Below are 22,657 nucleotides of genomic sequence, written 5' to 3'. Positions count from 1 at the left end.
ATTTTGTTATTAATTCGTTTATATAATTGGCTGCTCCCATGTTAGGGGCATAGATATTTACAATTGTTAGATCTTCTTGTTGGATAGACCATTTAAGTAGGATATAGTGTCCTTCCTCATCTCTTATTACAGTCTTTGGTTTAAAATCTAATTTATCTGATATAAGGATTGCCACCCACAGCTTTCTTTTGATGTCCATCACCATAGTAAATGGTTTTCCACCCCCTCACTTTCAATCTGGAGGTGTCTTTGGGTCTAAAATGAGTCTCTTGCAGACAGCATATCAATGGGTCTTGTTTTTTATCCAATCTGATACCCTGTGTCTTTTGATTGGGGCATTTAGCCCATTTACATTCAGGGTAACTATTGAAAGATATTAATTCAGTGCCACTGTATTCCTGTAAGGTGACTGTTACTGTATATTGTCTCTGTTCCTTTCTGGTCTATGTTACTTTTAGGCTCTCTCTTTACTTAGAGGACCCCTTTCAATATTTCTTGTAGGGCTGGTTTGGTGTTCACAAATTCTTTTAGTTTTTGTTTGTCCCGGAAACTTTTTATCTCTCCTATTTTCAATGACAGCCTAGCTGGATATAGTATTCTTGGCTGCATATTTTTCTCGTTTAGTGCCCTGAATATATCATGCCAGTCCTTTCTGACCTGCCAGGTCTCTGTGGATAGGTCTGCTGCCAGTCTAATGTTTCTACCATTGTAGGTTACAGACCTCTTGTCCCAAGCTGCTTTCAGGATTTTCTCTCTGTCTCTGAGACTTGTAAGTTTTACTATCAGATGTGGGGATGTTGACCTATTTTTATTGATTTTGAGGGGGCTTCTCTGTGCCTCCTGGATTTTGATGCCTGTTTCCCTCTTCAAATTAGGGAAGTTCTCTGCTATAATTTGCTCCAAATGCCTTCTGCCCCTCTCTCTCTTTCTTCTTCTTCTGGGATCCCAATTATTCTAATATTGTTTTGTCTTATGGTATCACTTATCTCTCGAATTCTGCCCTCGTGATCCAGTAGTTGTTTATCTCTCTTTTCCTCAGCTTCTTTATTCTCCATGATTTGGTCTTCTATATCACTGATTCTCTCTTCTGCCTCATTTATCCTAGCAGTTAGAGCCTCTATTTTTTATTGCACCTCATTAATAGCCTTTTTGATTTCGACTTGGTTAGATTTTAGTTCTTTTATTTCTCCAGAAAGGGATTCTCTAGTATCTTCCATGTTTTTTTCAAGCCCAGCTAGTATCTTTATAATCGTCATTCTGAACTCTGGTTCTGACATCTTACTAACTGTATTGATTAGGTCCCTGGCAGTCCATACTGCCTCTTATTCTTTTTTTTTGAGGTGAGTTTTTCCGTTTTGTCATTTTGTCCAGGGAAGAATAGATGAATGAGAGAACAAAATGTTAACAAGGTAACAACGACCCCAGAAAAATATACACTAAACAAATCAGAAGAGACCCGAAACCGGGATGGGGGAAGAAAGGGGGAAAAAAAGAATATGATCAGGCTGGTGAATAGAACAGAGCCACACACTAGATTTTGGGTGTATTTTGGTCTGTTAGAAGAAACTGCCTCCCAAAATTTTAAAGAAAGAAAAACTTATATATATACAAAAATAAGGGTAAATATGATGAAGGGATGGAATATGACTGTACAGATGAAAATTAGAAAAGATTTTTAAAAAGGAATTGATAAGAAGTTGGTTGAAAAAGAAAGAAGAAAAATTAAAAACAAAAAACAAAAAAAGAGAATGTGATCAGGCGGGAGACTAGAACAAAGCCATATACTAGATTTAGGGTATATTTTGCTCTGTTAGAAGAAACTGTATCCCAAAATTTTAAAGAAAGAAAAACTTATATATATACAAAAAATAAGGTTAAATACAATGAAGGGATAGAATATGACTGTAAAAGTGAAAATTAAAAAAAATTTTTAAAAAGGAATTGATAAAATGATATGTTGTTTGAAAAAGGAAAGAAGAAAAATTTAAAAAAATAGAAAAAGATAAAATAAAGAAAATTTTAAAAATTAACTTTGAAAGACTAAAGAATCATGGGGAAAAAGCCATGAATTCTATGTGCTGTATTCCCCTAGCGCTGGAGTTTTGTAGTTCTCATTGATCGGTAAACTTGGTCTTGGCTGGATGTTCTTGCTGATCTTCTGGGGGAGGGGCCTATTGCAGTGACTCTCAAATGTCTTTGCCCAAGGCAGAATTGCACCACCCTTGCCAGGGTCCAGGCTAAGTAATCTGCTTGGGTTTGCTCTCAGTAGCTTTTGTTCCCTGAACATTTTCCATACAGCTTTGGAGGACGAGAATGAAAATGGCAGCCTCACAATCTCTGGTCCCAGAGGAGTCAAGAGCTCAGGGCCCCACTCCTCAGTGCGCCCTCAGAGAAAAGCAGTCAATCACTCCCGTCTCCCTGGTCTCCAGCCACACTCTGTGTTCACCTGGCCTGTGACTGAGCATTTTTATCTGTGGCTCATGACCCCGTTTAGAGTTTCCAAACCCAGCAGATTCCTGCAGTGCACTCCTGTGCCCCTCCTCCCAGGGGAAGAAGGGGAGTCTCCCCGAATCTGTCGCTTGTTGGGTCCCTGCTGGAGGAGCAGTGGCCTGACTGTGCCACGGGTCACGGTTTATGACAACCCTGAACTGAGAGCCCACTCCTCGGCTCTGTCTTTGCAGCTGGCTTCCCCACTCTGATACCTGAGAGCTCTGCTGCACTCAGGCACTCCCAGTCTTTCTGTGACCCCATAGGTACTGAGACCACACTGTCCCAGTGAAGATTCCACCCCCCACTTAGCCACTGGAGCAACATCTCTCAGTGGAGCAGACTTCTAAAAGTTCTGATTTTGTGCTCCACTGCTCTGTCACTTGCCTGTAGCTGGCTGATGGAGGCTCCCTCCCCCCGAGGTCTATCTTCCTACCTTCCAGAAAGTGGTCGCTTTTCTGTTCATAGGATTGCTGCTATTCTTTTCTTCGATCTCCTGTTGAGTTTGTAGGTGTTCAGAGTGGTTTAATAAATATCTAGCTGAATTCCTGGGACCAGACAAAATTTAGGTCACCTACTCCTCCACCATCTTGCTCCTCCCCCATTCCATTTTCTTTTTAGAAATCTTGAAAAATGTTAGAATTGGCTTCTCTTCAGCAACTGACATTACATTGTGTAGGCAGAATATAAGTAGATTTAGGAAACAGAGGCAAAGAAATGGTTTTTCTCTCATATAAAATCCTGGTTTGAGAAAGTAGCCAAGGACTGCTCTAGACTAAATAACAAATTGGGTGAAGATTTTTCTTTGAGATATTTCCATATCTCCTATTAGCTTCTCTTTCCCTTCCTTACTCTTTTTCACTTATCTCTTCCCCCAGAGACTTGGAGTCAAGCCATGTATCTTACTTCTGGGAATCTCAGCTAAGATTTACACCAATTACCAAGAAGGGGATAAGTTGGCCACTGTCAGAGGCATTAGCACTTCAATGAGAGCCTCACAAAAGATCCAAAGTCCCACAAGATTCAAAAAAAGTCCCTGCATTCATGAAACTTGCATTTTAATGGAACAAAAGGTCATAAACAAATAAATATATAACATAATGTTAGATATCAGTATGAATGAAATAAAGTAAAGTAAGGGGCTAAAGACCAATGGGTGGGAAGCAGGAGCCATTTTACTTTCAGTGACCAAGGAAGACCTTTTTGAAGAGAAGATATTTGCAGGGAGACATGAATAAAATGCAGGAGTAAGTCATAGGCAATGTGAATATCTGGGATGATGAGTATTCCAATGATAAAGATCAGCATATGAAAATTTTCTGAGCTGCAACATGCCTGCATGGTTGAGGAACCACAAGAAAATCATTACTAGATAGAAATGAGGGATAAAGGAACTCAATAAGAGAGGATATCAGAGAAATAAGCCAAAGCCAAATCATATAAGGCTTTGTAAGCCATAATAAGGAGTTTGGGCTTTGTTCAAAGTGTGATGAGAGGCCAACATAGGCCTTTGAGTAAGGATGTGACAAAAGCTGATTTATGTTCAGAAAAGATTCTTCAGGCTGCTGTGTGGTGAATAGACTCAGGGCAAGAGTGCAAGCAGGAACACTAGTTAGGCACCATTGCAGTAGTTCAGGAAAGAGTGAGGATGGTGGCTTGGGCTAGAAAGGTTGATATTGTCAGGTTTACATTTTAATCACGGTTGACATTTATTAAAGATTCACTGGCTAAGGGCTTTATAAACATTATCCTCATAACCACCCTGTGGACTAAGTATCATCATTAACCCTATTTACTAAGGAGGAAACTGACATTTGAAGAGGATGACTGGCCCCATTTCCCTCAACTAGCCCTGATTTATAAGGAGGAATCTGAAATTCAAAGAGGTGAAATAACATGTCCAAGGTCACATAAGTAATAAATAGCAGACCCTGAGCTCATACAAATCTGTCTAACTCAAGACCTAAGACCATTTTGGCTCCAAAGAAACTGTATAGGCCACAGTTACTAATGTTGGGCTAATATTTGAGGCAAACTCATTATGTTCAGGGTAAGGAAAGAATAATATTATATATTAGTTATGGGCAAGGGAATACTGGAAAGGACTAGAGTTGGTGATAAAATTAGGGTTAGGCAATCTTATTTTTGGAATGTGCTACTTAAAAGAGCCCTGGAGTGAGACACGAAATAAGATTTTTGAAGGCCTTTAGAAGCCAAGAAATGCATTAATGAATATAACTGTTAGACTGTACTCTCTTCCTTTTGGACACAAAGCAGGTTTGTTCACTTTGAGTCATTCTGATTCTGAAAGGATTGGTCTATGAACAATCTAAGTCTTATGAGAAAAGAAGAAGGTGGGACACATTGGAACATACTTCCTTGATGGGTTGGCTTTGGAAGTCTGAGTAAGAATTGACTCTAGGAGAACCAGCAGCTGACAAAGCTCTTTCCCACCAAGTGAGAGTTTAATAAACAAAATCACAATTCACCCCAGCTTGGCTTCAATGTTTTTGAAAATGACATCCAAGATAGCATAATAGCTGAGGAGAAAATCACAGCCTGGTTTGTAGTTGGAAATTGCTAGCTTGGTGGCAGCTGTTGTTCACTCATGGTTGAACTGCTCTGTCATTAGATTTCAGAATAGGGTAGCATAAAGGGAGAGGATGATGCCATCGCCTTCCTCAGCAATTGAGCAAATAAAAGTTCAGGAAAATTTTATTTACAGTCAACCAAGTACTTACTTAACATGTAGTCAGCACTATGTTCAATGCCATATAAACCATGGTGGGGTGGTGAGAGAGAAGTGTGGCATTGCCTTTGCCCTCAAGGGGCTTACAATACTGCTAACATTCAAGAGAAATTACAAATACAAAGGTGTGCCAATTATCAATGTATTGCCTCTCAGCTCCAAATATACTCTTTTTTGCCCTGCTTTATGATACTGGAGCTGGACCCTGTAAACATTTCTCCTTTGCTAGATGGTACAGTGTTAGGATTTGTTAATAGAAGGTGCTAGAGGTACATGGCAGGGCAAAGAGATTCCTCTTCCTAATGTGCTTTCTTGTTTCTTGCTTACTTCTGCAGCACACAGTGGTCAGTGGCATGCAGAACACCCAGAGGTGCTCACTCAATAGTGTGTTTCAGAGCACGCCCACAGGCAGCTTCCCAGCAAATTCCACTAGCAACCCAGAGGGCAGCTTCTCAGAGTGTTTTCCGAAGCACCCCCTGGGCAACTTCCTGAGTCCCATCAGCACCCCAGCAAGTAGCTTCCCAATAAGTTCAGTTGGCATCTGGCCAGTGGTTTCCTGTTTGCTAGCCCCTGTCCTCAGCATCTCAACGAATTTCTCCAACAACCAGTGGGCCACACCAATACCCTCTCCACTGAAGTCTGAATCTCTTCCAAGTTTGGTCCTGCCTTAGGTACTCTGCTTTATCCCTGGAGGTAGTGGCTGCCCCCTATATCTGCTATTCTGTATTCTTTAGAATTATCCCTTACCCTTTAGTAATTCATCCCCTTTTATTAGTTAATAATTCTTTACATTAAACTCCCCCTGCTCTAATTACTGTGTGGTTTCTGCCTCCTAACTGAAGACAGGCTGCTACGAAAGATAAGAGAACATAAGTGCAAAACTGGGGGATAACAAGAAATGCTATAGGCATTCAGAAATTGTAGAGTTCAATATGGATTGTTGTGGAGTCAAGGGAGGACTTCATGGAATGCTATAACTCGAATTGGATACACTCTGGCAGAGAAAGAGAATTCTAAATTCAGAGGGGTTGTGTGTTGAATGTTTATGTGTATGAAAAAGAGAGAGATTGAAAGAGAAGAGGAGAAAAGATAGGACCATGGTTCAGATTAGTTGATTCATTTTAAGTGGTAGGAAGTAATTTCATAGGGCAAAAGTAGATTAAGGATTAACTAACTAATTAATTCAACAGATGTTTATTGAGTACCTACTATGTATCAAGTTCTAAGTGCAGGTTTACACATGAAGATACCTGCCCTTGTGGGACTTATATTCTAGAGGGGGGCAGATAGCAAGGCAGGAGAGAGACAGTAAACAATAGACATGAAAAACACATTGTCTGGTACAATAAAGGTTGATAAGTGATATGAAAAAAAAGTAGAGTGGGGGGATATATTAGTCTTCTCCTGCTGTAACAAATTACCACAAATAATGGCCTAAAACAACACAAACATTATCTTATGGTTTAGAGGTCAGATGTTCTAAAATCAAGTTATTAGCAGGACTGCATTCTTTCTGGGAGTTGTAAGGGAGATTCATTTCCTTGTCTTTTCCAGCTTCTAGAGGACACCTGCAATTACTTCGCTCATGGTCTCTTCCTCTATCTTCAAAGCTAGCAGAGTAGCATCTGCCAATCTCTCTTCTCTCTTACTTCTGTTTCCATGTTACATCTTCTCTGACTCTCCTGCCTCCCTCTTACCAGGACTCTCCTCAGGCCCACCCAGATAATCCCCATTTCAAGATCCTTAACTTAATCACACCTGTAAAGTCCCCTTGTCATGTAAGGTAACATATTCACAGGTTCTGGGGATTAGGATATGAATATTTGGGGAAGAGGGCATTATTCTGCCTACCAGAAGGGGGCTGCAATTTTAAATTGGTGGTCATGATAGGTCTCGTTAAAAAGGTAGGGTTTGAACAAAAATTTAAGTTACACATGGAGAATGTTATGGAAAGAGGTAACAGGCAGTGCAAAGGACTTGAGGCTGAGAGTTTCCTAGTACATTGAAGGAACAAGGAGGCCAGCACAGCTGAAACATAGTGAGTCAGGGAGAATGCCAGGAGATAAAGTTGGAAAGAGAAAGATCATTTGGGGTGAATGATTGGTGTAAGGACATTGATCAGAGGGGTCAGTGATCTACCTTGTATGCTAAAGGCTCTCTGGCTGCCATATTGGGAGTAGATTGTAGGGAAGTAAAGGATCCACTGCTAACAACTGCTTGGAAGGCTGCACAAAGAATGCTGAGACTGAATTCACCATGTACATGAGAGGAACAAAAACACAACCTGGGTCTTGGGTCCAGTATTTTCCACTTCTGGAGTGGATATGGGGTTCCTAGAATGTTAGACTAATGGAGCATATTTCATGTATTTTATAGAGAATTATAAAAAAGATTTTAGCAGAACAGAGCTATGTTAATACATGTCTAAAAGTTTCCATTGAGGTAGCATTAAGAAAAGTTGTTTCACTGAACTAAAATTCAAATTTGCACATTCCTCATATTCTTGATATCTCTTGCAATATATTTGGTAGAACCTAAAATGTCTATCATGTGCAGGACTTGAGATAATGGCTTCTTGGCTGGGCATTTTTAAATTTACTTGCAAACACCTGACAGTTTAGATGGTCCCTTTCTTCAATCAACCTAATGCTATTTAAATCTACAGGTGTGATGCTTGTGGTAAAAATAGAGGTTTTTCAGCTAGTCTCAAGTTGATCCTTATTACAGACCTGCCCCTTATGGGGGGAGGGTCACTAAAGATTTGATTTCTCCTCTACGGGTCTGAAAACCTGGAAAATTAACTTTACCAAACACTAAGGATGTTCAGTCCTGGGAGGGGTAGTACACCCAAGTGCTAATTGATTGACTTGAACTGTGAGATTTAGGACAGCCAGTTTTTTACAGAGAAAACTTACTCCTGACAATAACCACTTGAAAGGCTAAATTACAGATTATAGAGGATCATTTAATAAAAGTTTAAATTTATATATTTCTTCATGCCAGGCACTGTCTGAAGCAAATTTCTATTGGTTTATTCAACAAATAATTATTGAGCACCTACTTTATGCCAAACATCATCATTGGTACTTGGAAATCACCAGTTTAAAAAAAGTTCATGAGACTTCCCAGGAAGATGGTGGAGTAGGAGGGTCCTAAGCTCAACTCATCCCACAGATACAACTAGACAACACCCACATCCATGTAAATAACCCAGAAAATGACCTGAAGACTGGCAGAACAGACTCTCCACAGCTAAGTGTAGAGAGGAGGCCATGTCAAAGAGGATAGGAAGGGTGGACACACAGTCCAGAGCCAAACAGACCCAGAGGACTGGCCATGGGACGGAGGGACATGGTGGGTGTGGAGAGGGGTGAGGAACAGATCCCCACCCCAGGCACAGGGGGCCCACATGGGGAAGATAAATCCCCATAACATTGGCTTTGAAAACCAGAGGGTCCCAACAATCAGTAGGTCTTAATACCTGGAACTTTAAAAATCAATGGGCTTGGTTCTGGGAGAGCCTGGAGGGTGATAGGAAACTGAGTCCCCACCCTTAAAGAAATAGCACAACAAACAGCTCTGCTGAGATACAGCTTAGAAGCAGAAGTTTGAAAAATGCCTGGGGTATACAGGAGGGAGATTTATTTACTAATATCAGAGCATGTGCTGGAGTGACAGGGATTGTTGGGAGACCTCTCCCAGAACAAAAGAGCTGGCAGGAATCATTTGCCTCTCCCACCCCTTGCCTAGACACTTGGACACCTGCCATAACCAGTGCAGCGGAAAACTCTCCACCTAGCTTGCTAACAGTACACCCCATCCCTGCATTCTCTTGCAGAAATGCCCCCTCTATCCAAGCCTGGGCAGGAGTTTTCTTGGGGACTGCAGGTCCCCTCCTGCAGCTGACCAGCTTGGACCTTGCTGATATCAGGTGACCTGCCCCAGCATTCTCATGTGGACCCACCCCGTCTAATATGCCCCTGATAGAGCCCATCTAGACCAGTGCCATAAATCTGGCAGTGTGAAACCAGCCCCTGTAGGGGCCAGCACCACTCCAAAGTGACTCCTGCCCCAGGGAGGGGGGAAGATAACCACACACACCATCCAAGACATCTGGTCTGACTACAGGCCCCACCCACTAATGAAAGCTTCTTAGGAGACAGTACAGGGAAAGTGCCCTGTAGTTTGGTGCTACTGCATGTCTGGCAACCACCTGGTCTGACTCAACTCAAGCCCAAGGCAGCCCCAAACTGGCCCACTATCAACACAGGGACCAAACCTTGCTCACAACAGGCAAAGAGAGCCATTGCAGATGACTAGACTGCAAGCAAGTGCAGCTCAGTCACAACAGTAGGGTGCATGCAACACACATAGGAAACACCCCTGAAAAGCCAGGCTCTGGTGAACAGGGAACATTGCACTGCAGGGCACTATAGGACCTCTTCTTCATAAGGACACTACTTTCAAGAGCAGAAGATGTAGCTGACTTTCCTAACACATAGAAACAGACACAGAGAGGTAGACAAAATGAGGAGACAGAGTAATGTTTCCCAAATGAAAGAACAGGACAAAAATCACAACAAGTGAGCTAAATGAAATGGAGATAAGTAATATGCCTGATAGGGAATGTAAGGTAATAATCATAAAGATACTCACTAGACTTGAGAAAAGAGTGGAGGATCTCAGTGAGACACTCAACAAAGAAATAGAACACATAAAAAAAGAGCCAATCTAAGGAAAAACTTAATAACTGAAATTAAAAATAGACTAGAGGGAATGAACAGTAGACTAGAGGAAGCAGATGAACAGATCAGTGACCTGGAGGACAGAGTAACAGAAAGCAATCGAGCTGAACAGCAGAGAGAGAGAAAAAATAATAATAAATGAGAATAGACTAAGGGAACACCATCAAGCATTATAACATTCACATTATAGGGAACCAAGAAGAAGAGAGAGAAAACAGGGGCAGAACATTTATTTAAAAAAATAATAGCTGAAAACTTCCTGAATCTGTGGAAGGAAACAGAAATCGAGATCCAGGAGACACAGAGATTACCCCAACAAAATCAACCCAAGGGAGTCCACATCAAGACACATAGTAATTAAAATGGCAAAAAGTGGTGATAAAGAGAATTTTATTTATTTATTTTTTTAAAGATTTTATTTATTTATTCATTAGAGACAGAGAGAGAGAGGCAGAGGGAGAAGCAGGCTCCCAAGGAGCAGGGAGCCCGATGTGGGACTCGATCCCAGGACCCTGAGATCATGACCTGAGCCAAAGGCAGACGCTTAACCATCTGAGCCACTCAGGCGCCCGATAAAGAGAATTTTAAAAGCAGGAAGAGAAAAGAAAACAATTATGTACAAGGGAAAACCCATAAAGCTATCAGCTGATCTCTCAACAGAAACATTGCAGGCTAGAAGACAGTGGCATGATATATTCAAAGTGCTAAAAGGGAAAAAAACTACTCTACTCAGCAAGGCTACCATTCAGAATAGAAGGAGAGGTCCAGAATTTCCCAAACAAAAGTTAAAGGAATTCATGACCACTAAACTAGCCTTACAAGAAATGTTAAAGGGGACTCCTTGAGTGGAAAGGAAAGACCATAAGTAGGAGTAAGAAAAGTAGGAAGCAAAAAAGCAGTAAAAATTAAGTGTATGTCTAAAAATCAGTCAAGGGATTCACAAAATAAAAGGCTGTAAAGTATGACACCATATAACTAAAACGTGGGAGTGAGAAAAGTAAAGAATGGGTTCAAACTTAAGCGACCACCAACTTAATATAGACTGATATATGCAGAAAATGTTATATACAAACCAAGTGGTAACCACAAACCAAAAAACAGTAATAGATATGCAAAAAATAAAGAGAAAGGAATCCAAGCATATCACTAAAAGAAGCCAGCAAACCAACAGAGAAGAGAAGAAGAGAAGAAAGAAAGAGAGAAGAACTACAAAAACAACCATAAAACAAGTAACAAAATGGCAATAATTACATAGCTATCAATAATTAGTTTGAATGTAAACAGAAGATGTGGCATATATATATGTATATATATGTATGTACATATATACACACGCAATGGAATATTGTTCAGCCATAAAAATGAATAAAATCTTGCCATTTGCAACAACATGGATGGATTGAGAGAGTATTACGCTGAGTGAAATAAGTCAGTCAGAGTAAGACAAATACCATATCATTTCACTCATATGTGGAATTTAAGAAACAAAAAAAGAACAAAGAAGAAAGAGACAAACCAAAAAACACTCTTAATTATAGAGAGCAAACTAATGGTTACCAGAGGGGAGGTGGGTGGGAGGATGAATGAAACGGGTGAAGGAGATTAAGAATACACTTATGGTGATGAGCACTGAGTAATGTATAGAATTGTTGAATCACTATATTGCACACCTGAAGCTAATATAACAGTGTATGTTAAATATACTGGAATTAAAATTTTAAAAAATAAAATTTTTTTAAAGTTCATGCTTTATACATTTTGAAGGTAAAGCCAACAGAACTTCCTGATGGATTCGATATGAAGAGTAATATAAAGAGAACTTAGGGAAGAAGCCAAGTTTTAAGAAAGGGAAAGTGGTGAGTGAGGAGTTCTCCATGAAGACGGTACTCCTGTTCTGGGCAATGCCCTGGGCTCCCTTGGTTGTCTCCAAATCTTTGATCACAGTCTATTGCACCCAACAACCCTGTGTTAGTGATGTGTGAAGGGAATGAAGGTAAAAATAGAGTTGTCTATCCATGGGACAAGTTGGAAGAGACAAGATGGTGAGAGCAGATCGAGGATTTGCAAGGAGGAATTCAGTTGCCCAGGAAACTGTAAGTCTCCCCACCTCAACAATCTGTATAAATGCTGTGACAGACCCTGGGCATTCCACAGCATAGAAATGAAAGCTTGAGAAGTTTGAGAAAGTTTGCATGGCACTCATATAAAAAGAGGGGCTCAAGAAAGCTAGAAGACTTGAAAGTATTGAACCATTCAGAATGTATTACCTTTTATTGAATAATTATAAATATTATTATTATTAGTTAGTAACTAAGATAAATATATTAACCCTCATCACAAACTTGTAATATAGGTACTCAAATTATTCTCACTTCATAAGTGAGAAAATTGGGACCTAGAGAGGGTAAGCAAACTGCTCACCCTCACCCAGTAAGAAAGAGGGAGAGGTCTTAAACCATAAGCCTTAAACCTGGGTGTTTTGGACCCTGTGAAATGTACTCTCCTTGGACTGACAGTAAACAAAGAACCTGCATATGTGTGATATCCTTTTTATGTGTATACATGCCTAGGTTAACCAGTGGACATACTTGTGTACATGTTAGCCATTGCAGTGTTTTGATAAATCTCAACAGATTTTTTCTTCACTTATAAAACTGTAAATAAAAAAGCCTTGAGCTGTAGTGTATTAGGTGTCATTAACATGGTGTAAGTTTCAAGGGGCAGGGATTTTCTCTGCTTTATTCATTGCCTCCTCAGCACCTAAAATAGCTCCTGGCCTATAGTAGGTACTCAACAAGTGTTTGTGGAGTGAAAAACTGGCAGATCCATCCTACCATCTGGTTTGGTAGGGATGGCCACAGAATCTCATCCTTAACTGGGATGGTGGATCAAACAGTACCCAAAAGGGACTCTTTCTCACTTGGAAGTGCTCAAGGAGATGCCAAGATAACCAAGTTTTGAGTCTCAGAGGACATGTTCTGGGAACCAATGTTTCCTGTGTAATTGACAATTCCACCTTCTAAATGAGTACTAGGTCCCATTCAAGAGCCTGGCTAGGATCTCTGCCACTTTCTGAATTGGGAAGAAGAGACCCAGCCCTACTTCCTCTGCTGCCCAGATCTATGCTAATTCCTGCTGAACGCCTTTTAACAATAGTCTGTGATCCAGGCAAACTTGTCTCCTGGGTTGGCATCCTGTTTCAACTCCCTTTGAGTTCTAGCATCCTGATTCACGATCCCCCTCCCCACCATTATCTACTGTCTCCATCTTCCCTCCAGCCCTTTTAGACTTTTCTCCAGAAACTCTGGCTACTGACCTGGTCAAGCCCATTTAATGTATCTTCTTGCCATTTCAGGTGACATTATCCTACCCTGGCCCTCACCATGGTTTACCTTCATGATTCCTTGGACCACCTTCATAAACTACATGTTTGGGTTTTTTGTTTGTTACTTTTTATTAAAACATACATCAAGAAAAATGCATTGATAATAAGTGCATAGCATGATAAAGTTTCACAAACTGAACACGCTTATGTTATCAGCATCCAGATCAGAAAGAGAACATTACCAGCTTTGCAAAAGCTGCAGGTACACTCTTTTCCATCACTGCCATCTCCTCACTGCTGTTCTGCCCCCTTTCCCTTTAATCTCTCATTGATTGACATGTTTAAGCAAGAGATTTTGTTTTGGAGGATTTTTAAACTCTTCTCTGAAGCTTCTACTTTAAAGACCCTGACTGAAAAGGGATTTTCTAATCTCTTACATCTTGTGAAACAGGTTCAAAAGATAGAAATGACCACTGTTACTTATTATTACTCTTATTATTATTGCTTATTTAAAACCCCATATTCAAATGACAGTTTAGTCTGTGACAATGTCAAATGGACAAAACAGGAAAAGAACCCCTAGAAAAGAGGTTATTAAAATCATATGACTAGTTGACATGCACAACTTGGGCATATTCAACACAGATTTCTGTTATTTCAGAAAGGTTTCAATAAGCTTTAGCCACACCACCTATCCTATGTAAAGATGAGCATGCATCTTGCTCACAACCACTCAACAGCAATAAAGATAATTTCTCTATAAACCAGATTTCATACTGGCTTTAAGACAGATGTCTCTATTTCCATACCCATACCCACAACTCCCCCAAGGTCTGAGTTTGCATATTGAAAGATAAAAGTGCATATATATATATAAATCAAAGGATTTCTGAGATCACCTTTGAGAGAATTTTATTTGGCTTAGAGCCTCTGAGAAGTTTTATGCCAGGAAGAGTTAATTAAATACAATGCATCCTGGGGCTCAAGAGCTGAAAGTCTAATGAGATCCAATGTTTCATGAGAGACTACTTAAACTGAAACAGTGGCAGAATTATCTAGAAGCTCCTGATAAACCTTCAAGCTTGATATGTTCTTCATTTCATTTTTGGTCTGATACAACACACAGCCCATTGCAGTGTACATTTCTGCATTTATGGGTGCCAGAATATCCTCAGTTCACTTCAGGAAGGCAATTTGAGAGGAGATTTATTTTGGTGGTATTTTAGATGTTGTTGTGTCTAATAATGATAATGACAGTATATGGAAGCTGGCACAATAGAAGTACGTAATCTGCTGGGGAGAGAAAGGCCCCAAATTTCATAAGAAAATGTTCATTATCCTTCACCAGCAGCAGATAAATTTGAAATTTATTTCTACTAGTGGCTAGCAGCCCAAAACACCCGACCATTTCCAAGGCACACAGATTACAGAACTTTGGAAATCACCCAATATAGAAGGGCATGGGAATGTTTTTGTTTTCTGGTTAGAAAGCCTGAATTCTTTATCTGCCTCAAGTTTTACAGTTGTATCAAGTTTTCTGGGATCTACTTGGTTTCAGTAGGCAGCAGGAATAAAAGGCTAGGGAGAGTTGGCAGGAGTGTAGGGGGAAAAGTGACAGTAATGGTAGATTTGGCAAGCAATCATGAATATGTACTTCGCATCACTTGCACACCTCACCTTCTGGCCTTCTTGCCAGAAAATGAGATACCCACCCTCTTCTCCTTCCCTTGGGGTGGGGACAGGACGAAAAATGAGGGCGATGAAAATCAGAGGCAGGCATCTGGTGATGGCTCAAATGCTCCTGAGATAGTATAGGAGCAGTCTCCCCTTTTGCTGCTCACGCTTGGGTTTCTGGGGGGCAACAGGGTTTGCAGTCTCCTGGTCTACAAGTCCAATTTATTTAATAAGGAAATGTACTTAATTAAAATAACACCATTCAATTTTATTGTAACTTCCCTTTTGGTCTCAGCCTGGGAATGTCAGCTAAATGTATAAAAGTTTAGAGTTACCATATCTAGATTTATGCAGATAAATATATATTATAGATATCAGAACTATGGAATGCCATAGCTAAGATTGCAAGTGTGTTCTCCCCCTGTATGCAAGTTACAACGGTAGCAGAACACACTTTATTACCTTTTCAAAGCACTGATACTCTTTATTCTTAACTTTTAAATTGCAAATATGATACAAATCATTAACCATAACATCAGCTTAATGAACAGATCATATATTATAAAATCAGGTAATTTGAGAAACTATAAATAAACTCAATGGTATGTAAATTACTTAAAGGAAGGGGAAATAGCTTTCTCATTGATTAAAAATGCTTCCCTCTGTCATCTTTTGTAGCCTATTAATAGGACTATTTCTGACTTAAAAAGTTGAGCTTTTAATGTGCCAGGGACAGAAAGAACATTCCGGCACTTCTCAAATCTTAATGTGCAAACGAATCACCTAGAGATCTTGTTAAAATACAGATCCTAATTCAGCAGGTCCAAAGTGGAGCGTGAGATTCTGCCCTTTTAACAAGCTCTGGGTGATGTTGCTGGCCTGTGGACTACACTATGAGTACTGAAGACAGAAAACCCTCCACCTTGTAAGGAGGTTTCATTAAGGACTAAAGTACCCCCAGAAATTTTGACACACGTAACAATTTTTTGGTTGTTGTCCTGATTCCCTCTCATTTTTTTTTTTTTTTTTTGCAATTGCATGAAACAGAGCAAATATATTTGAAATATCAACTGATGGAGTTTCTCTCCATTAGTTCACCTTTTCCTTCCCTCACCTCTATCCCTATTCAAACAATAACTGACAGTGTGTCCTCTGGCACGTAAGACGGAGGAGACAGGTAAAAATGGAAGTGGTTTCTTTCTAGATTTGAGTGCTTCAAGGACTTAAAGCCAGTTCTCTGCCACCCTATCAGCCCATTACTATTTTCTGCCTGTCGCTAAAGCCAGTTGTTGACTTGGAGTTGCTACTGCACTTGCTGTGTTGCACTTGTAATAGAGGAAGGAGGATCAGTAATATTTCTTATACCTGTTGTAGGAAAGATGTTACGGCTCAAAGTGGATGGCCAAGAATGAATTCTTGAGACATCTTTGGTGCAAAAAGGTGGTTTTATTAAAGCCTGGGGACGGGACCCATGGGCAGACAGAGCTGTCCTGGGGTCATGAGGAGTGGCCCATTATATACTTTCGAGCTGACAGGGGGTTAGGGAGAGCGTAAGCCTCCCAGGTATTTTGGAAACAAGGTTTCCAGGATCCTGAGGGGGCTAGCTATTGTTAGGAAAGGTCATTTATTACTGTTTAGTAAAAACTCAGTCACGAGACCCTTCTGATGTATATGCTTGGAGGATGATTGCCAGCATGTATCTTGGGGGGTAGAGATAAAGGAAGTTTCCAAAAGAATTTTTATATGTTAAAGTAGACTTAGAGCGTCCTGGGGGTTGGGCTAAGATTGCCTTTTGCCCTTAGCAAAGTATTAACATCAAGGCAGCTGGGTTCCTAGAGGAAGGTCCCTCTGCCTGTTTCAAGGACTTGTCAGTGGGCTGTAGGGAGTAAGGAAACTTAGTAATTTTCCTTCTGCCTTTCTCTACAAAAGATTAAGAGGGTAGCCTATTGCAAGATAAATGAGAGAGCATATTTTTCTGTGGGAATGAAGACTGTAACTTGTTTATCTTGTAAAGAAAGTATACCTGTGTCAAAAGTATACTGTTGATTAATTATATTCCAATTTAAAAAAGTATATAGTTAAAGACACAATTATGAAACAGACCATAGTAAGAACTGTCAATAATATACAACAGGGTTTCTCAACCTTGGTATTATTGGCATTTAGGACCAAATAATTGTTGTGGGGTCTGTCCTGGGTATTGTAGGATGTTTAGCAGTGTCCCTTTCTCCTAGCCATTAGATGCCAGTAGTGCTCCTGGTACCCCTATAGACACACACACACACACACACACACATACACACAACCAAAACTGTCTCCAAACATTGCTAAATGCCCCTGAAGGGTGAAATAACTCCCGTTGGAAACCACTAGCACACAATAATATTAGCACATACCTGTGCAGTGTGTATCATACACCTGGCAAGGTTCTAGGTATTTACATGTATTCACACTTTTGATACTCAATACAATTATGAGATAGGTACTATTATTTTCCCTATTATATAGATGAGGAAGCTGGAGTGCAAAGCAGTTAAGTAACTTGCTCAAAGTCACAGAGCCAGCAGGTAGAAGAGCTGGGATTTCTAAGTATTCTAGCTTTAGAATCTGTGCTCTTAACCAACATACCATGTGATGAAACATTTAGTAAACTTGAAAGGGAGTGCAATGTCATTAGGATTTATTTTGAATGTGAATAAAATCAGCAATGCTGCTATGAAATACATATTAATTTAATTGCCTAACACCAAATTATTTACATTTGGAGATTTTATGAAAGAATATGTATTAAATATAAGAAGCCCTGGGCCTTAGGGCTGCCTTCCTGGAAGTTTTTTAAGTTCCCCTCTAGCACCAGCACTGGCCCAACAAACAATGTTTCCCAGGCAGTGTATACTTTGCTCAGACTGGAACCAGTGTGTGATCCAATCACTGGTTGTCATTCTCCCTTCCAGTTGCTTTTTGAACTGCTATGCTACCTCTTGCATGAGGTTAACCACAAGCCCCAAAGACCTCCAGGAATCATATCTATGGGCTGGTGTTGAGGTCCTAGTTGCAGGAGGCCAGCCTGATGAGCCCAATGTTCCCACCAGCCAGTATGGTATTTCTTTCATGAAATTGCCTAAGACTTGCTGATTGGAATGGCTCTCACTCATATCACACAGAGGACAAGTATCTCTAAGCTATCAATGGTCCATCACTGACACTTGGGCAAAGCTGCTTCCAGCCTATAGCACCCAAAGGTGGCAACGTTGGCGGCAGGCACCCATTACTATGTGTGTTCCCCTGCTGGCACACAAGCTGATCCTCTACCCGCCCCCCCCACAGCCTCCAAAGCTGCTGGTGGCACTCAAAGGGAGGTCATGCCTGTGTCCTCAAACGCTTTTGAAGCCATCACTCAACAATGCCAACAGTATATTCATGTCCCTTCTTGCCTCTGATTGATGTGATGTGATGATTCTGTGCTCTCCCAAATCAGTCTCAAGCCATGTGGGACAGGGACAGACATTACTTGTGCAAATGGGACTGCTCTTCTCACTCAGCCCTGGGACCCTCATCTATCCTCCACTCTCCTCCCCACTGGTGGCTTTGAGTACAGAACAGGGGTATAGTCAATACTGAAAGAGATTGAATTCTAGGAATGCAGTGGTGAAGGCCTAAAGAGGTTAAGAGAAGATATGGTTGAGCGATGTGCTGTTCTACCTTTGTGCTATAAAATTCTGAGTGATTAATTTAACATGACCAGAAAATGGCTTATTCACATTTTCCTGCATACTCTGAATAAGACTTGCATTTGTGATCATCATCAACAAAACACAGTTACAACATCTGAAAGAGTCATGGGCAGCAGAATGAATGATGCATTGTTAATATGTAATTATGTCACTAGCATTATGTAAATGTTATTAGGGAACTGCAGGGGCAAAAAGATCTATATTGCTTCAATAGTTTCCTGTTTAGCTGGGAGGTTTTTTTTTTAATCATGAATGGATGTTGAATGATTTTTTTAAATGATGATATCCTCTGATTCATGATACCCAAGAAAAAATGCCCATCTCAACTTAGCAGCAAAAATTGAATCAAAGACTTGACATTATGACCCCTATAAATATTTTGACTATTTCTCATCAAGGACATTAGCAAAGAGCAATTTTTTATTCATTAATCACAAAAAAAAGTGGATCTTTAGGAATTTCATTTGTCAGAAAGTAATCTCACCTACTTTCCTTTATTGAAAAATGTAAAAGCCACAGCCAGTTTTACATTTCCAAGAATATGAAATTGAATCCCAAATTCCAAGTACTGGAGAATAAACTAGCATTGTTCAGTTCATCTTCCTCATCTATCACTGATAGTGTGAATTGGGAGCTCCAAATAGAAGTTATTGAACTACAGTGCAATATAATACTAAAAGTGAAATAATTGTATTTATTTATCCTAAATATAAAAACACTGTGCAATGATCCTTTCCATGTTCAAAATGAACTATCAATTTATGAAGAGCTTCTTTCTGTTTTGAAACTGAATTCAACTGAATATCAAAATCAGATAGAAGACTCAAGGATGAATTCTACCCTGTACCTCACAATATGAAATATAAGACCTGACACTTCATGTTTTCTCAGAAGTATCTGTTTTCCAGTTCCAAATCAAAAAAGTATGAAACATGAAAGAAAATAATTAATAATTTACTGTGTCTATTTTCAATTTGCATTTCCCCATGTATATGGTAAAATATGATCTCCATCAGTATATCTGTGTTTATTATGTTATCTCTTCACGCTGTATTTCAGTAAAAACAAAGAAATCTTGATTATATTTCTTGCAATTGATTTTCCATACATCTGCCCTGTTTCACTAATTTATCTGCTTGGTCTATAGATGCCCTTAAGTTCATGACTCATGCAGTAAGTATTCACCAAATGATGGTTGAGCTGAATGCACTGCAAACACTACTGATGTTATCCTTTGTTCATTGAATTTTCTTTTGATTTCTGTGTTGCTTCAATCCATATATAGAGCAATAGCAAAAAATTAGGTGCAAAGCCAGCACTGAATAAAGATTCGTACAACAGTGCTCGCTTCGGCAGCACATATACTAAAATTGGAACAATACAGAGATTAGCATGGCCCCTGCGCAAGGATGACATGCAAAGTCGTGAAGCGTTCCATATTTTTTGATTAACATAACATAATAATAAAAAAAATGTAAACATTAAAAAAAAAGATTCGTACAACAGACTTGCAAATGTTGGTACAGAGCATTAAAATAATACTGGATCCAGAGGTAATACTCAGCATATTTAGAATGCTAATTCTCAGAAGGCTAATGAAAATATTACCAATTGATCTATATAAAATAAGTAAATAAAAATACCTAAAACTCCATTGAAAGGCCCAGTATTTCTCAAGCATTTTTTAAATCAGTCTATTCCAATCATGGCTTAATCTATAAGAGCATAAATAGATGCATTTCTATCATTGTCTTTCTCCATGATTAAAACACCCAAATGTAACTTTTGCAATTCCAAAAAAAAAAAAAGATTCCTATTGCAAACTTCTCTTTTTTCACATTTTAATGTAATGACTGGCATATCTGGGGGTGAGGGAATATTTCTTCACTTTTTGGATCCTTATTTTTGCCTTGCCACAGTTTACTAATTTTCTCCAATTATGAATATAGTCTGCTTCAAATCCCTTTCTGGAATGAAGTAGGATGTAAATGTATACATTCTTTCCTAGTATTCTTCAGGTAAGAGAAAGCATATGCTATAACAGGGCCTGAGGCAACTTAATAACGCAGTCTTATGTAAGCAATTTCTGTAAAGTTTCATTTTTGTAAATATATTTCTAGTGAAAAATGTAAGAGTCATTTTCAGGTTTTTACTTTGGCACATAGAAAACAAGAAGCTATTACCTAGCCTGGGCTTAATAAACACAAACACACACACACAGAGAGCACACAAAAAAAAGCAAATCAAAGACCAGAGAAATAAACTCCGCTGCTCAAATCTAGTATTTGTCCAAAAGTTTAATGATTGCATCAAAAGTCTTTCAAAATCAAATGACTGCCAGTTGATAAAGAGTCACCATTGGTAGAAAACTACCCCCAAAGACAAGAGACTAGAAATGCATTTTCTCTTCAGAGTGAAATGAAAAAGAAGGATTATAAATGGGAATGGAAAACATGCAAGTGAATTCAATCACTCATTTAACAGGAATGATGGAGCAACTTTGTGTCGGTTTCTGTTCAAGGTGCTAGAGACACAACTGAACATATCAGTCCAAGTCCTTGTCCTCATAAAACCTATATGCTGATAGGGGCGCCTGGGTGGCTCAGTAGGTTAAGCGTCTGCCTTCGGCTCAGGTCATGATCCCAGGGTCCTGGGATGGAGCCCCACATCGGGCTCTCTGCTCAGGGGGAAGCCCGCTTCTCCCTCTCCCATTCCCCTTGCTTGTGTTCCCTCTCTCGCTGTCTCTTTCTCTGTCAAATAAATAAATAAAATCTTTTAAAAAAAACTCATATGCTGATGAATGAGACACTGATACACAGCTAAAAAATAAATAAATGTGATACAGGGTTGGGTGTGTCTGTAAAGAAAATAACAGAGGGTAAGGAGATGGAGTCATTGAGGGGAGGGTACTATTTCAGATAGAGTGGTCAGGGAAGGCTCTAACAGAAGGAACATTTGAGCAGAGACCTGAATGAAATGAAAGAGTAAGGTATGCAAGGATCTGAAGGAAAACATTCAAAGCAGAGAAAACTGCCAGAGCAAAGGCTCTAAGGCACAAGAAAGTTTGGAGCGTTTCAGTGTGACTCAAACAGAGTGAACAAGGCAGAGAGAAGCTGGAGATGAGGTGATAAATATCATAGGAGCTAGGCTATGTCAGGCTATGGCAGTTTTTTTTTTTTTTAATAGCCACGAATTCTTTGACACTCCTCTCTTTAAGAAGTGGGCTCTAAGTTACCTCCTTTTGGAGCTGGTGGGCTTTGAACTGCTTCAACCAATAGAGAATTGTGACACTAAACACTTTCCAAGGCAGGGTCTTAAAATGACCATGCAGGTTTCACTTGGTTTCTTGGATACTTGCTTCAACTATGCTGAGACTGTCATGCTGGAGAGGTCACATTTAAGCACTCCAGTCAAGAGTTCCAGCTAAACCTAGATTTCCATTCATCCCACCAAGGAGCCAGACAGACATGTGAATGAAACTTAGACTGTCCAGATCAGCCTATCCACTGACTGAGTCCTCTGAGTGACTTCGGTTGACTCCATCATCAGGCAGAAGAACCAACCAGTCAACACCTGCCCCGAGTTTCTAAAGTATAAAACAGTTGTGTTTTAAGTCACTAAGTTTTGAAGTGATTTACTATACAGCAATAGTAACTGGAACCAAGGCCCTTGGGCCACAGTAAGAATTTGTTTTCTATTCTGATTATGATAGCAAGCCATTGAAGTTTTGAGCAAGGAAATAATGTGATCAGATTTACAGTTTTAAAAAGTCATTTTGGCTAATTAGTAAAAGATGAGCTATAGGATTGTAAGAGTGAATGCAGGAATATCATTATGAGGTTCCTGCAGAATCCTGGCAAGAGAAGAGGAGGGCTTGAACTAGGGAGATCACAGCAGAGGAGTGAGAGGTAGTTGGATTTAGATTATGTTTGGAAAGTGGAGC

General features: G+C 39.7%; 1 long non-coding RNA gene and 1 other non-coding gene across 2 annotated transcripts in view; both read left to right on the top strand.

Annotated features, from left to right (window-relative positions):
* The window catches only part of LOC116622816, a 59,065-nt gene that overhangs the window by 16,144 nt on the left and 20,264 nt on the right, over nucleotides 1-22,657 (top strand). The window lies entirely within an intron of this gene.
* LOC116622924 lies at nucleotides 20,055-20,158 on the top strand. The gene has a single exon (XR_004297638.1). It is a non-coding gene; the product is annotated as a U6 spliceosomal RNA (small nuclear RNA).

This window comes from Phoca vitulina, unplaced genomic scaffold (genome assembly GCF_004348235.1).
Source record: "Phoca vitulina isolate PV1807 unplaced genomic scaffold, GSC_HSeal_1.0 scaffold55, whole genome shotgun sequence".
NCBI lineage: Eukaryota > Metazoa > Chordata > Mammalia > Carnivora > Phocidae > Phoca > Phoca vitulina.
This window is presented reverse-complemented; position numbering and strand designations above follow the sequence as displayed.